The following is a 15,095-nucleotide window of genomic DNA, read 5'->3' as shown; positions in this document are numbered from 1 at the left end:
TGAAACCCACTTATATAAAATGTACAAAAGATTTGGGTGGGACAGACCTTCACTGGGCTTTTAGGCAAAATAAAGTCCTAAAACAGATAGTTTGGCTTCTCTTAAATGATTCTAGTCACTGTTTTCAAAGACCACACAGCCCATAAATATCCTTTTTCTGCTTGCCAAGGTTATGAGCAAGCCTGATTGACAATTTAGTCTTGACAGGGGCACCTGTGTTTTTAGTGACTTCTCTTTTTGCTTCCTCTTATAAAACATGAACTTCCAACTGCAAATGAAAATAACATCTGATTCTACACAGCAGAGTCAAGTGAGAGATGATGGCTGTCTAACCAGATTACCATACATACCAAGTTGTTCCTTAATTCCTTTTTTCAACTAGGACAGGCAGATGTCTCTGCGAAGTGAGGTGGAAAGTTATTTCCATACCAGAAAATGGCTTGGAAGAAGGTGCAGAGAAAGGAATGGAAAACAGAAATACAAGTAAGCAAAAGAGGAATTTAAGATGAAACTCTGATACCTTCTTTCATGATTTTATGTAATTGACATTTCAGTAATATGTGATAAAGATATCTCTATATAAAACACTTGTAATTTTGGACCCAAATCAACCAGGGTATACAGTTGAGCAAGAGGAGAAATAGTTTATTCCCTTCCCAGATGGGAAGAGAAAAGAGAATGGAAGAAGTTACGGATTTTCAGAACTCTTTAAGGAACATGGCATTTGAATCTCTCCTGGAATCAACATTTCTAAAAATATTTCAAGCTTTATGCTTAGCATCTTTTGGCTTTCATATGTATTATATGTATACATGCATTTTCTGCTTTATTTGTTCGTAACGTCATGTGCGCCTGCTAAGTCGCTTCAGTAGTGTCCAACTTTCTTAGGTTCTATAGACTGTAGCCCACCAGGATTTCCCAGGCAAGAATAGTGGAGTGGCTTGCCATGCCCTCCTCCAGGGGTTCTTCCCAACCCAGGGATCGAAACTTCACCCCTTATTTCTCCTGCATTGGCGGGTGGGTTATTTACCATTAGTGCCACCTGGGAAGCCCTTGTAATGTCATGGTGTTAGTCGCTCAGTTGTGTCCAACTCTTTGAGACCCCATGGACTGTAGCCTGCCAATCTCCTCTGTCCTTGGAATCCTCCAGGCAAGAATGCTCTAGTGGGTTGCCATTCCCTTCTTCTGTAATGTCATAAAGGTAGGTAAATAAGTAGCCATTTGTCTTTCCATGGGTCTGGAGTCAATGCAAATTTCTAGGTATTAGGAATGAAACAGTTGGGTTATTTTGTCCTTTCTTGGTTATGTACGCTACACTGAGACATGTATACTTTGATAGCTTGAAGGGAAACTACATTAGCAAAAACATAATCTGGTGACTTAACATTGCACTTTTTTTGTAAGGGCACATTAAGTAAAAGCTTAGAGCAGGTAGTACACAAAAATAGGGATTCTCTCTCTACAGCTGGCCTTGTTGGAGGTGGCTTAGAATAAGGGTGCAGATTGATAATTTAAGAGTTTTTGGCTATTTTGCATTTTGCTTCTGAGTTTCCTGAAATTCTGGCTTACCAATAATTTTTTTATGGTATTAGTTTGGAAATTAAAACCACCTAGTTTTGTTTTCAAGCAGAACATCTGAGACATGTAGCATGTTATATTACAAATAATAGGTATCCATGAAATGCTTGTTATATAAATGCCAAGCTGAACACTAAAATTTTGTAACTTCCCCTGGTTCTGAACATGTTTATAAGCATACCATATATTTTAAAATAATCATTAATTTTTTTCATGAAACTTGTTCACATATATTCAAGGCATTGTTTTCCTTCTCTTATGCTAGGATATTGAGACTCACAAAGTTTGAGTGACTTGCATATTTTCACTATTTTTCCATCATTCTATCATAAAAAAATTTCAAAACATTTCTAATGTTCTTCATTCCTTCCTGAAGATTCAAGTTTCCATCAGCCTGAAGAACTCCCTTTAGCACTTTTCATAGTGCAGGATACTGTAATAAATTTGTTCCTTTTGTCTGAAAATGTCTTCATTTTATTTCATTCTTGAAGGATATTTTCACTGAATTAAGAATTTTGAGTTTATACTTATTTTTATTTCAAAACTTTAAATGCATTGTTTGGTTTCCTGTTTTTTTTTTTGGATGACAGTTCAGTTCAGTAGCTCTGTCTTGTCTGATTCTTTGCGACCTCATGAACCGCAGTACATCAGGCCTCCCTGTCCATCACTAACTCCTGGAGTTCACCCAAACCCATGTTAATTGAGTCGGTGATGCCATCCAGCTGTCTCGTCCTCTGTCATCCCCTTCTCCTCCTGCCCTCAATCGTTTCCAGCATCAGGGTCTTTTAAAATGAATCAGCTCTTCACATCAGGTGGCCAAAGTATTGGAGTTTCAGCTTCAACATCAGTCCTTCCAATGAACACCCAGGACTGATCTCCTTTAGGATGGACTGGTTGGATCTCCTTGCAGTCTAAGGGACTCTCAAGAGTCTCCTCCAACACCACAGTTCAAAAGCATTAATTCTTTGGTGCTCAGCTTTCTTTATAGCCCAACTCTCACATCCATACATGACCACTGGAAAAATCATAGCCTTGACTACATGGACCTTTGTTGGCAAAGTAATGTCTCTGCTTTTTAATATGCTGTCTAGGTTGGTCATAACTTTCCTTCCAAGGAGTAAGCGTCTTTTAATTTCATGGCTGCAATCACCATCTGCAGTGATTTTGGAGCCCCCCAAAATAAAGTCAGCCACTGTTTCCAGTGTTTCCCCATCTGTTTGCCATGAAGAGATGGGACTGGATGCCATGATCTTAGTTTTCTGAATGTTGAGCTTTAAGTCAACTTTTTCACTCTCCTCTTTCACTTTCATCAAGAGGCTCTTTAGTTCTTCTTCGGTTTCTGCCATAAGGGTGATGTCGTCTGCATATCTGAGGTTATTGATATTTCTCCCGGCAATCTTGATTCCAGCTGTGCTTCTTCCAGCCCAGCATTTCTCATGATGTACTCTGCATATAAGTTAAATAAGCAGGGTGACAATATACAGCCTTGACGTACTCCTTTTCCTATTTGGAACCAGTCAGCTGTTCCATGTCTAGTTCTAACTGTTGCTTCCTGACCTGCACACAGATTTCTCAAGAGGAAGGTCAGGTGGTCTGGTATTCCTATCTCTTTCAGAATCTTCCAGAGTCTATTGTGATCCACACAGTTAAAGGCTTTGGCATAGTCAATAAAGCAGAAATAGATGTTTTTCTGGAACTCTTCTGCTTTTTCGATGATCCAGCAGATGTTGGCAATTTGATCTCTGGTTCCTCTGCCTTTTCTAAAACCAGCTTGAACATCTGGAAGTTCTTGGTTCACGTATTGCTGAAGCCTGGCTTGGAGAATTTTGAGCATTACTTTACTAGCGTGTGAGATGAAATGCAATTGTGTGGTAGTTTGAGCTTTCTTTGAGATTGCCTTTCTTTGGGATTAGAATGAAAACTGACCTTTTCCAGTCCTGTGGCCACTGCTGAGTTTTCCAAATTTGCTGGCATATTGAGTGCAGCACTTTCACAGGATCATCTTTCAGGATTTGAAATAGCTCAATTGGTATTCCATTACCTCCACTAGCTTTGTTCGTAGTGATGCTTCCTAAGGCCCACTCAACATCACATTCCAGGATGTCTGGCTGTAGGTGAGTGATCACACCAGCGTGATTATCTGGGTCATGAAGATCTTTTTTGTACAGTTCTTTTGTGTATTCTTGCCACCTCTTCTTAAAATCTTCTGCTTCTGTTAGGTCCATACCATTTCTGTCCTTTATTGTACCCATCTTTGCATGAAATGTTCCCTTGCTGTCTCTAATTTTCTTGAAGAGGTCTCTAGTCTTTCCCATTCTATAAGTCAACTACAATTGGAATCATTGTTCCCTATATGTGATACTTTCTCTAGACTTTTTTCTGAATTGGTGGTTTTTAGCAGTATAATTATCATGTGATTAGTCATGGTTTTATTTGTATTCATACTTCTTAAGGTTCACCAAACTTCTTGAGCTTGTAAATTTATATCTTTCACTGAATTTGTGAAATTTTTGGCTCTTAACTTTTCAAATATATTTTCTGTTCCATTCTCTTTTTCCTTGTTTTCTAGAATTTTGGTTACATCTTGTTTGGTAAGTGTTATTTTGATATCGTCCCTTAGGTTTCTTTTCAATTTTTCCCTTATTCTTATTTTAAGGATAAATTATTTTCATAATGCTTTCCTTTTTCTTTTATTCTTATTCTTCTTTTAAATTAGAGCAATCCTATTGATCTATCTCTGAATTCACTGACTCTTCCCTCTCTGTCACCTCTATTTTGTTGTTAAACCTGTATAGCGGATTATTTTTCAGATATTTTATTTTCCAGATTTAAAATTTTCAACTGGTTCTTTTAAAAAAATTAGTTTCTAGTTATATGTTGACATCTCCTATCTTTTCATTTAATAAAAGCTCATATTTCTTTATGTCATTGAGCATAGTCACAATAGTGGCTTTAAAGTTGTCTGAAAATTCCATCATCTGGGCCATCTCATGATTGTCTTCCTAGAATTATCTTTTCTCTTGAGAAATGGTTACATTTTCCATATGTAGAGCACTACTGGGTTACATTCCGAAGACTATGAATGGTTTGTTGTGGATACTCTGAGTATTGCGTATTTCCTGAAATAGAGCTGATATCTTTTGTTACAGTAGGCCATTCACTGTCCTAGAGCTGAAATGCTAACATTGGGATGGCCATTTCCATTTCAGCTTAGTTGTTTTATCCTTGGCTGAGCTGCTTGGAGTCTGCCCACACACTTGTGGTTCAGTTGCTAGAGATGTGAGGAGGGTTGCACCCAGAATTTAGAGCTCCCCATTTCTGGCTCTTTACTTCTTGAGATCCTGCCCTCATCCTGGAAGCCATGAAATAGGGAACTCACCCAGTGTTGTTTCCTTCTTTCAAGTGTTAACTTCCTTCCAGATTCTGCCTGCTCTTGGTTGCTCGCCAGTGTCTTCAGGTAGCTGGAATTTTTTGTTTTGTTTTGAATTAGAGTTTATAGTTGCTATCTGTGGGAGATTCAGTGTGTTAAGACCTTAGTTGGCCACTTTAAGTTATTTTTGAGCCTTTCATTTTAGCCGCGTACTAGCAGAACTAGAACTTGAAAAGCTAGCACTCCTCCAACTCTGAGCTGCCACACTGGTCAGTTATTCTTTAACTTGGTTGCTGTACACCAGTTTTCCTTAGGTGAATGAAACAGTGAGAGGGTTTTATTGTAAACCATAAAAATATATGTCAGTTTGGATCTGACTCTGGTGTTTAAGCTAAACATTCACCTTTTATGGACTTTCCTTAGAAAGTCTAAATAGTTAAAAGCTTCTTCTGATACCATCACGTTAAAACAGAGCAAAATTAGTGACAACAAGAACCATTATCTTTTAATAACAAAGTTAATTCCAAGGTTACTATAATGGCTCATTTATTTCAAGTCATATTTGACAAGAAGAATTTGTCAGTCTAATGAAAGAACTGGGACAGTCTTGTAGACTTAGCTCTGATGGGATCTGAACTCTCTTAATGGATTCCAAACACAGGAACGGCACACATAATCCTAGTTAAGTAACTTAAAAGCAGAAACATAATGAAAACCTGTTGGATTTTTTTTTGTGTGTGTATTTAATATTCTATTAGTTTAGCTGTCTGAAGCATTTTTCACAGAGATATATTTTCATTTGACATACTTTTCAAATGTAGTTTGGAGCATATTACACAGTTGATTTTAAGCCTACTAAAATGTTAGATATTTATTTATAGAGTTCATAACATAGCCTAATAATATTGAGCAAATATCAGATGTATGTAAACACTGGGTAATATCAATCTAAATTGAAAAAACGCCAATTTCATTGAAAATCACCACTTTATCAAAATATTTCTTATAATAAACAGGTTGTGCACTGTTTGTAATCATTTTGAAGTGACTGTTACTCTTTTCCTTTCTCCCTCTTTCTTTGTATTTCTGATATTACTCGAGTGTTTCTTTGAATGGGTATCATTCTCTTCAAAACTGAAGATTATAGAAAAGTAAACTGACACACCATTTCATGTAGTTTAATTTTTGTAGTTTAAATTTGATGTTGATTAATTTGCTTATCAGTGACTGAATCTTTCTTTTGAATAACTTGAACTCAATCACTACTTATTCCACTATTGTTTTTCTTTTTGATTTGTTTTATTGTTATAGGTGTTTGCTTATGAAAATGAAGGTTTAATTAAGGATGTTCATTAGCTGGAGGTTTGTGTAACTGAAATAGAATTTTCATTTTGAATGCATCTTTCCAAATTCAAGTTCACCTATCATGTAGGAAATATATCAATATTTCCTGAGTTTACATTTTGACTTGTTATTTAGTAGATGATAAAACAAGTCTCTGCTCCATTGAAAAACAGCTAAATCAGATTTTTTTTGGTTTCATTCTTAGGGTGATATTTGGACTCATTTATTTCAAAAGTGAAAATAATACTCTGCTTGGAAGTTTCAGTCAGTTAAACTGGTTGTTAGAATGTTATTCTCTAAGGGTAGAAATGATTTCTTTCTTCTTCCAGTAACTATGTGCCTTAAACATAGTAGGTGTTTAATCAGAATATGTTTGACTTATGTCTAATGAGATAGAAAAATCCTAAATAATAGTGTTCACTGGGGATATGTAATTTTCACTTGAGAATTTATTGAATTAATTTCCCTTTAAGCATTCTGGTTTCAAAATAATTAAATATTGATGATTTTGCTATGACTAGTAATATTGCCAGTACTCTTGCCTGGAAAATCCCATGGGCAGAGGAGCCTGGTGGGCTGCAGTCCATGGGGTCTCAAAGAGTGGGACACGACTGAGCGACTTCACTTTCACTTTTCACTTTCATGCATTGGAGAAGGAAATGGCAGCCCACTCCAATATTCTTGCCTGGAGAATCCCAGGGACGGCGGAGCCTGGTGGGCTGCCGTCTAAGGGGTCGCACAGAGTCGGACATGACTGAAGTGACTTAGCAGCAGCAGCAGTGATATTGCTCCTTTATTTTAAATATATTTTTAAATTTAGTATAAAAATGGAAGACTTAAAAAATGGTCTTATGTGTTTGTACAGCAAGCCCGGGGCGGGAATCCCTGAAACTTTGTATAAACTAATAAAATCCTTCTAATTCAGAATGCTATTTGAAATCGAAACTTTTAAAGTGAGGATATTGGCACAAAGTATGCATGCCATAAATGTCTATCAAGTTGAACTTTGTGGCTTTGAATACATTATTATTGTTGAGCTATCTTAGCTGCATCCTAGATATTGGTGAAACTGAAGGATGACAGTATTGAAGCTTTAAAGAAATTTGAGAGGAGTGGTGGGCTGCAAACTATAAAACTCTGGATATAGAAGCTCTTTCCTCTCTGTGGATTTCAGCCTATTGTGTATTTTAGGGGAAATATTTACTTCATAATCTGTATATAAATGTATATACTTTTCATTGCTTGACATTTTCATATTTACAAGTCAATGAGAAATATCGGTATTTTCTCCCTATTCAACTATGTTTTCTTTCTTCTGTTTAAATAAGGGTGTAACTGGAGATTGACAGACTCTGGTGGGTGGCATTTGCATTATGGAGCAATGGAAATCTCAAGGCTGGTTAATTATGTTTTCAGCCTACACCAGGCATTGCTCGCCCCTCTCTTCTTCCTTATTCTCATTCACTACCTTATAGTTAGTTATGTGCAGGGAATTGTGAGCTTTTTGAAAGCAAGAGCTGAGCTTTATTCATCTCAATGCCAAGCACAGGACCTAATACAAAAAATGATTACCATATAAAACGAATCACTATAGTTGTGCAAGAAACAGGAAAGAAACAACAGTTGATAATGTTCATTGCCATTGACCAAATGCATGAACAATATATAAAGTAATCATATTGGGGATCTTCCTTAGCAAGATTATGTAGGTCACTGGTTAGGAGGCAGACCCAGGACCCAGGGTTGGAAACCCCACACCAAATACCACCAGTGTAAGCACTGTGCCCTTCAAACTGCCATCAGTTTATTAAAGTGGCCATTTTCCTTACAGAAACCAACAAATGTAAGCTAACACACATTACCCTTGAGACCTGAATTACTCAGCATGATTCAATGTACGAATTAAATTCTCCAGGTGTTTTCACAACTGAGACAAAGAAATGAAAACTCTCTTAGTGTTAATGAAGTATGATGAGGAAAGACATCTATAAACAGTGGTCAGTCTGTCCACCTATTGTTTGCTCTGCCTAGAGTATCAAATCTGATTGTGATTTGGGTAATTTAAATCTAAGACTCTTTGAGCCTTTTAGCTCTGTGTGTGGAATTTCAGCAGGGATGACTTTTTCAGAATTATTCATGAAAAATCACATCACACTCAGCATTCTAGGGCAAAAAGAGCAAGTTTATAAGGCAAGAATTAGTGCTATCTTTATAATCTGCCAGCATTTTTTAAGCAACACTAGCAAAGGTGTAAAGTAGGTCTAAAATTATTGACATTAACACCAATAAAATTGTAAAGTAGGCACTAATAATCTTTAAATAAAATCAAAATTTTTGTAGACAGGGCAGTTAACTGTTTCCTTAGCTCTGCCTTTAGATTTGGCCAGGAGTCCCCTTCTGGTTGACCTACTTTTGAAGTAGTAGTTCTTGACTGAGATGGTAAGATGTACTGGTGGTAATCATTTCACTATCCTTGAAAATATGTACACGTGGAAATGGAGTTTTCATAAATAAGAATGTGTTGGTTCTCCTTAGAGAAGGAATTAGAAATGGGGATGATAAATGAACACCCCCCCCCCCCACCCAATGATAAGAGGATCTTAGAAGGGTAGAGGGAGGGGAAAATGACACCCAGAATTAGAGAATTGTGGAATTTTAGAGAGAGGAAATATCTCAGATATGGGTTAGTATAAATATGGGTTCACTTCAGTTCAGTCGCTCAGTTGTGTCCGACTCTTTGCAACCCCATGAACTGCAGCTCACCAGGCCTCCCTGTCCATCACCAACTCCCGGAGCTTACTCAAACCCATGTCCATCGAGTCGGTGATGCCATTCAACCATCTCATCCTCTGTTGTCCCCTTCTCCTCCTGCCCTCAATCTTTCCCAGCATCAGGGTCTTTTCAAATGAATCAGCTCTTCACATCAGGTGGCCAAAGTATTGGAGTTTCAGCTTCAACATCAGTCCTTCCAATGAACACCCAGGACTGATCTCCTTTAGGACAGACTGGTTGGATCTCCCTGCAGTCCAAGGGATTCTCAAGAGTCTTCTCCAACACCACAGTTCAAAAGCATCAATTCTTCAGCACTCAGCTTTCTTTATAGTCCAACTCTCACATCCATACATGACTACTGGAAAAATCATAGCCTTGACTAGATGGACCTTTGTTGGCAAAGTAATGTCTCTGCTTTTCAATATGCTGTCTAGGTTGGTCATAACTTTGCTTCCAAGTAGTAAGCGTCTTTTAATTTCATGGCTGTAATCACCATCTGCAGTGATTTTGGAGCCCCCCAAAATAAAGTCAGCCACTGTTTCCAGTGTTTCCCCATCTATTTGCCATGAAGTCATGGGACTGGATGCCATGATCTTAGTTTTCTGAATGTTGAGCTTTAAGCCAACTTTTTCACTTTCCTCTTTCACTTTCATCAAGAGGCTCTTTAGTTCTTTGCTTTCTGCCATAAGGGTGGTGTCATCTGCATATCTGAAGTTATTGATAAATATAGGTAGAAGAGTTGATAGACTTTCAAACATTCTGGTAATCACAATCAATTCTACAGTCTAATTGTTTCACTCACAATAATCTCAGAGCAGTACATTCTGACCCTTCTAATAATGTTTGGAATATGTTCTATAGATTTTGTGGTATATTTTTAGTTATATGAACACAGGGAAAGTTCATAAAGTAAAAGAGGTCTGTCCCATCTTTATTACATAGGGCAAAATATATATAGGGCAAACTCATCCCTAATTCTTCAGTAACCTTTGAGTTTCAGAGTGAGTTGACTGCTGCTGATGTCTTGGTTCAGGCAATGAGAGGCAATGCTGGCACAGAAGAGGAACATGAAACAGTGAATGGAGGCAGTAAGCCCTAGGTCTTAAAGATGGATTTCCAGGGAAGTCTCAGGAAAGTTTTCTAAACTGTCTACTTACACTGTACAGAAAAAATGAAAACGAAATGAAAAAGCCACCTTTCTGAAGCATACATCAGTATGTTCTACTCTAAATGCCAATCCTCTTATCTTTTTGTATTTCCTCTTGTTATGAATTCCTAATGATTCTTATCATGAATGGAGTTGGTCTTTCTGTGTTCCTCATACCATTCATTTGACTGAACTCATCAGGAGTTACAATATCAAGTTGAAGTCAAGCTTCCCAGGTGGCGGTAGTGGTAAAGAATCTGCCTGCCAATACAGGAGACACAGGTTCAATCCCTGGGCTGGGAAGATCCTTTGGAACAGGAGATGGCAACCCACTGTAGAATTCTTGCCTGGAAAATTCCATGGATAGAGAAGACTGGCAGGCTACAGTCCATGGGGTTGCAAAAGAATTGGACATGACTGAGCACACACAGATGAATCTTTTCCCTTTTAAGTGCCTATTTTGAAATCAATCTTACCTTGAGATCTATGTGGCCACTTGAAATATAGAATTTTGTTCCATAGTGCTGAGGGTCATGCCCAGCACTTGGCAAGCAGCTCTAAATGGCCATGGTACCATCATAAAATGTTACATGTTACATTACATCATAACATCAGTTTAACTTCTTACAGTGTGGCTAATTTCAGAGAATGGATGGCATTTTGATATATGGACTTTAAGTCTTCTATGACCTTTGTGAGTGATCTCTCAAAGATTTTTCTCTGTGTCCCTGTAGTCTGTATTCAGAGTACTAAATAGTTCAAGGTTTGACTTTCATGCTAGGAGTTGTCAGTAATCTGAGTATGCCCGAGGAAACTTTTTTTTCCCCATAGAAATAGTCTTCAGGTTTTTTTTTTTTTTTTAATTTTTATCTTTCAGCTGAGGAAGATGGCAGCATGAATAAAAGACATGGACTAATAACTTGTAATGAGAGACGTGGGTAAATGTGGAACCCCAGACACATCTCTGCTCAGCGTTTCCCATCAGGTGGACTGGCCTGTTGTGGATAAAGGTAAATTGAGTTCTTCTACTTGACCCAAACACTGATTCTGTGTCCTCATGTCCTGCCAAGGTAGTTGCATGGTTGCTATTTAGTATGAGTCACAGCCAAAGATGAATTCTGAGTGCTGTGTCTAAGTGGCAGGAAAAAAAACCTGGTCCTCCTCTGAAGGTCAAGTGCAGTTTTCCAATGTGTCAGCACAATAGGAACCCACACACTTAAGGCCAGGAGAGACCTTGAGGATCTAGGGTTGTGACATGTGTATGGAGACTTGGCTTCATCTGTTGCCCATTTGGATTGATCTAACCCTGGGACAGAAAAAAAAATCCACTCAATTTCTTCCCATTTTGGTCTCATTTTATTAGTACATTTCTCTCTTCCTTAAGAAGATTTCTCCCTGGCTACTGTAAGAGACACTGACCGTACTGAGCACGCATCTTTAATCTAAAGCAAAGCACGTCAATGGAAGGCTCATTTGACTTCTGAATATCCTTTTGTACCAGTATTTCCTAAAATTACCTAATTCCTGTGAAACCTTTCCATATGAATCCTTGTTGGGCAGAGGAAAGGCTTGTGGAAACACCCAGCATTGGTTTCACTCTTGCTTCCCTTACATAAATAGGATAGCCTTCCAATCCGTGGGTCTGAAATGCATGATATGGCATTACCTTTCCTAAGCAGAGCAGGGTAGGGCTGGTGCTTAAAAAAAACTTTTTGTGCCAACTAACCACTAGGCAGCTGGACCAGGAGGCTTCCTGGCAGTACAACAGTCCTGAGGAGAAACCCCAGGGTGGGGAAAACAGCAGGAGGCCAGTTGTAACGTTAGAAATGCTCTTTTCAGCGCCTTTCTCATTTCTTCTAAGTCTGTGCATTTGATGTGGCAGCTCTCTATTTCTCAGACAAAGCTCGGTAAAGAAACTGTTCTCACTAATTGCTAATGGGCCAAATTGCGGTGCTCATTTAGAGATTCTGGTGACAGACAATTAAGTATCCATGTATTTGAAAGTGTTGGGAGAGAAAATGATGTCTTCATCTCACCAGGTTCATTTAAAAAGCTGCATTTGTGTTTTTTTGTTCTTGTTTTTTTCCCCTTTTCCAAAATTTCACTCATGTCAATGGGAAAAGTCCAGAGAAACTGAAAAGAAAATCCCCCTCAATGCCAGACTTTCCTTGGCCTTGGCTTAGGTTAAAAGGGTACGAGAAGCTCCAGCGAAGCCACAGTACTGAGTCCCTACGACTTTTTCTTTCTAGGCCTGCCTGTAATCTCTGCTGAGCAGTATCTTCAGAGTGGGGTATGTTTTTAAATTCTGGAATAAGTAATACTTTCTTGTGGCACTTCTTTTATGCATTAAAAATTAATGTCTATGAAAGCTGGTGATTAGGGAATGTGCTCCAGAACAGTACAGGAGTACTTTGACAATTGATGGAGTCCTCAAAAATTCCAAATAAATAAAATGACTTGGCCAGGCAGAGGGGTGGTTGGGAATTTTAGATCGAAAGGGAATCCTTCTGTAATTTTTTGTTTTTTTTTAGTAAAATATTGAATCTTTTTTTGAAGCAAATTATCACATCCCAATTTATCCTGTGTAAATCTGGAATGCCACATGGAGACCTGACTTTAACTGGAACACGCCTTCACTAAGCTAGTTTGAAGCCAGTTCCTCCCCTTCCCTGGCTAGAAAGGAAACTCCATGAAAGCAAAGTCTTCTTTGTTCATAATTATGGAATCTCTGATGCTTGAGAGCTCAGATGCTTAGATACTCACTAATGTTTGTTGAGTCAGTGGGACAAATGAAGAGACAAACAAGGATCTGGTATTCTAAAATGTGATTAGAGAGGAAAAATATCCAGAATTCGTGGTTAGTGCTAATATATAAAAGAGGCCTCTTTGGGATAAAATGAAAAGAAATTGGGGTCTAAACCTAAGCGTACTGTTTTTTTTTTTTTTACTGGGTATTAATTTTACATCACTGCAATTTCTCCAGACCAATGGAATCCTTTCTGTGTTTATGTCAGCCACAAGCAGAATCTACACAGAGGAGGGACCCATAGCTGTCTACCTGGGAATGTTGGGTCATGAATTCTGGCTGGCTTCCTTTCTCTGTGTCAGGACGTGGTTGTAAATTCATGCACAGAACACAGACTGTCAACGTGGACATTTACAGTACAGCTTGTTCCATGCTATGACCTTCCCTCGTGAACACTGAAGTGGGAACTGATACGGGGAGGGTAGTGGGGAACACCACTAAATGGAAACACGGTGCTGCCATATCTCTTACGTACAGTGAAGCTGGAGGCACTGGTGCCCATAACATGACTCCCTTGTTCATGTTACACTCGGGGAAAACCTGAGCCACATGTTTGAGAGGCACCTCCTGAGCTCCTGTTTCCAAATTCAAACCGAGCTGCCACGTGGTGTACACGATTTCAACGCAGGAGCAGATTTCACTGAAGCCGCAGGGCATCTGAGTTACACGAGTACAAAATGAGAAACAGACGTGACTGCAGGTGCTTTCTGCCCTGCTCTTGTGTAACTCACTCAAAGGTGTCTTTGATTTAAATAAGAAATTTGGCAGAGAGCTTGTCCATAAAGCACTTTAATTGCATTGGTTTTTGGTGAAAGGGCTTCTCTCTCCTCCCACCTCGCTCTCACCACACACGTTCAAATACAAATAAAACTTCTATTATAAAGAGTAGAATGACAGTGTTAAAAATAAAATTTAAATTAAAGGACAACCTCAGTAACTCCTAAGCTTCCCATTCTCCCTGTAAATGGCCTTTGGTTTTCATGCTTTGGATAGCCTGATTTTAAATAGGTAATACTTATCCAGTAAGTCATAATGGCTCCAAATCTATTGCATAAATAATATGGCTTGTAAATATATTAACAAATAAATATTTAACCAATAGACCAAAACGGCTTCAAAGAAGTCAGTCAACTCCAACGGGGACATAACACATTTAAAAAAATTGCCAAAATAAGGGTTTGTTCAGTAGACCATAACCATTCATGGCTCAAGAGAGAGTATGCTACCTTTGTGCCTGGAAATGTTTCTAGTAAAGTTCTCAATTTCTATACTAAATGTTGTGTGTAATTGAAGCAAAGCTGCCCTACTTATGTTGCCCCATTTTCAAGGCTTAGCATTGAGAAGGTGCTCAAAAAATGTGAAATGATGAATACGACTCCATTTGGAGTCTGGGTGAACTGAAAACCATTCACAGCAAAGCGGCCTCTTTCAGCTGTCTATGGAAAGTAGGGAAAGTCTGTTTCACCTTTTTAGATAGGCTTGTTGACCTTGGACAAGACGTTATATCTCTGACCTTCAATAGCCTCATCTGAGCAGTGAGGGACCAAACTAGATGATTTTAACCAGGTCCCCTTGGTTATAATTTAGAGTGTGATTCTGTGGGAAGTTTGGGTTTTACTGTGTGCCTTAAGAGTTTTCTACAGAATAATCTATAGCAACTTAACTTTTTAATAACCTGAAGCTGCTACACCTGTGTGGGAGTCATTATAGGCATTTTTTCTGACATAGATATCCTGAATTGGGGTTGTTTAAATTTGGTTTCACAGGTTGTACAGTGCACAACTCCAGGGGGCACTATTTACATAGATTATAAAGCGAATGCCACTCCCCCTTCAAGTTATGCAATGTTGCTTCTCTGCCTTAAATATACAATATATTTTCTTTCTAGTTAGGGAACAGATTCATGTTGTTAGATTTTTTTTTTTTAACACCTATGTTTGTTGGAATTCTGCCAACTTTTTCCTTCAGACTTCTTTTCCGAGAAGAATTTTCTCCTGATTCTTTCCCAAGCCTCAATTAGAATGAAACTAACATTTACTTTAAAAGGAAATTATTCTCACTCTGATGGATTCTGCTCT

At 38.3% G+C, this 15,095-nt stretch overlaps 1 long non-coding RNA gene across 1 annotated transcript; it reads left to right on the top strand.

The window, feature by feature from the left end:
- The first annotated feature begins 386 nt into the window (after window positions 1-386).
- LOC110135136 (uncharacterized) lies at window positions 387-12,539 on the top strand. Its single transcript, XR_002313277.2, has 3 exons — window positions 387-483; window positions 11,089-11,221; window positions 12,461-12,539. It is a non-coding gene; the product is annotated as an uncharacterized lncRNA (long non-coding RNA).
- Window positions 12,540-15,095: the final 2,556 nt, after the last annotated feature.

The sequence above is a fragment of the Odocoileus virginianus genome, chromosome 14, assembly GCF_023699985.2.
Source record: "Odocoileus virginianus isolate 20LAN1187 ecotype Illinois chromosome 14, Ovbor_1.2, whole genome shotgun sequence".
NCBI classification, from domain to species: domain Eukaryota; kingdom Metazoa; phylum Chordata; class Mammalia; order Artiodactyla; family Cervidae; genus Odocoileus; species Odocoileus virginianus.
The sequence above is the reverse complement of the archived record's forward strand: the minus strand, read 5'-3'. Positions and strand labels throughout refer to the sequence as shown.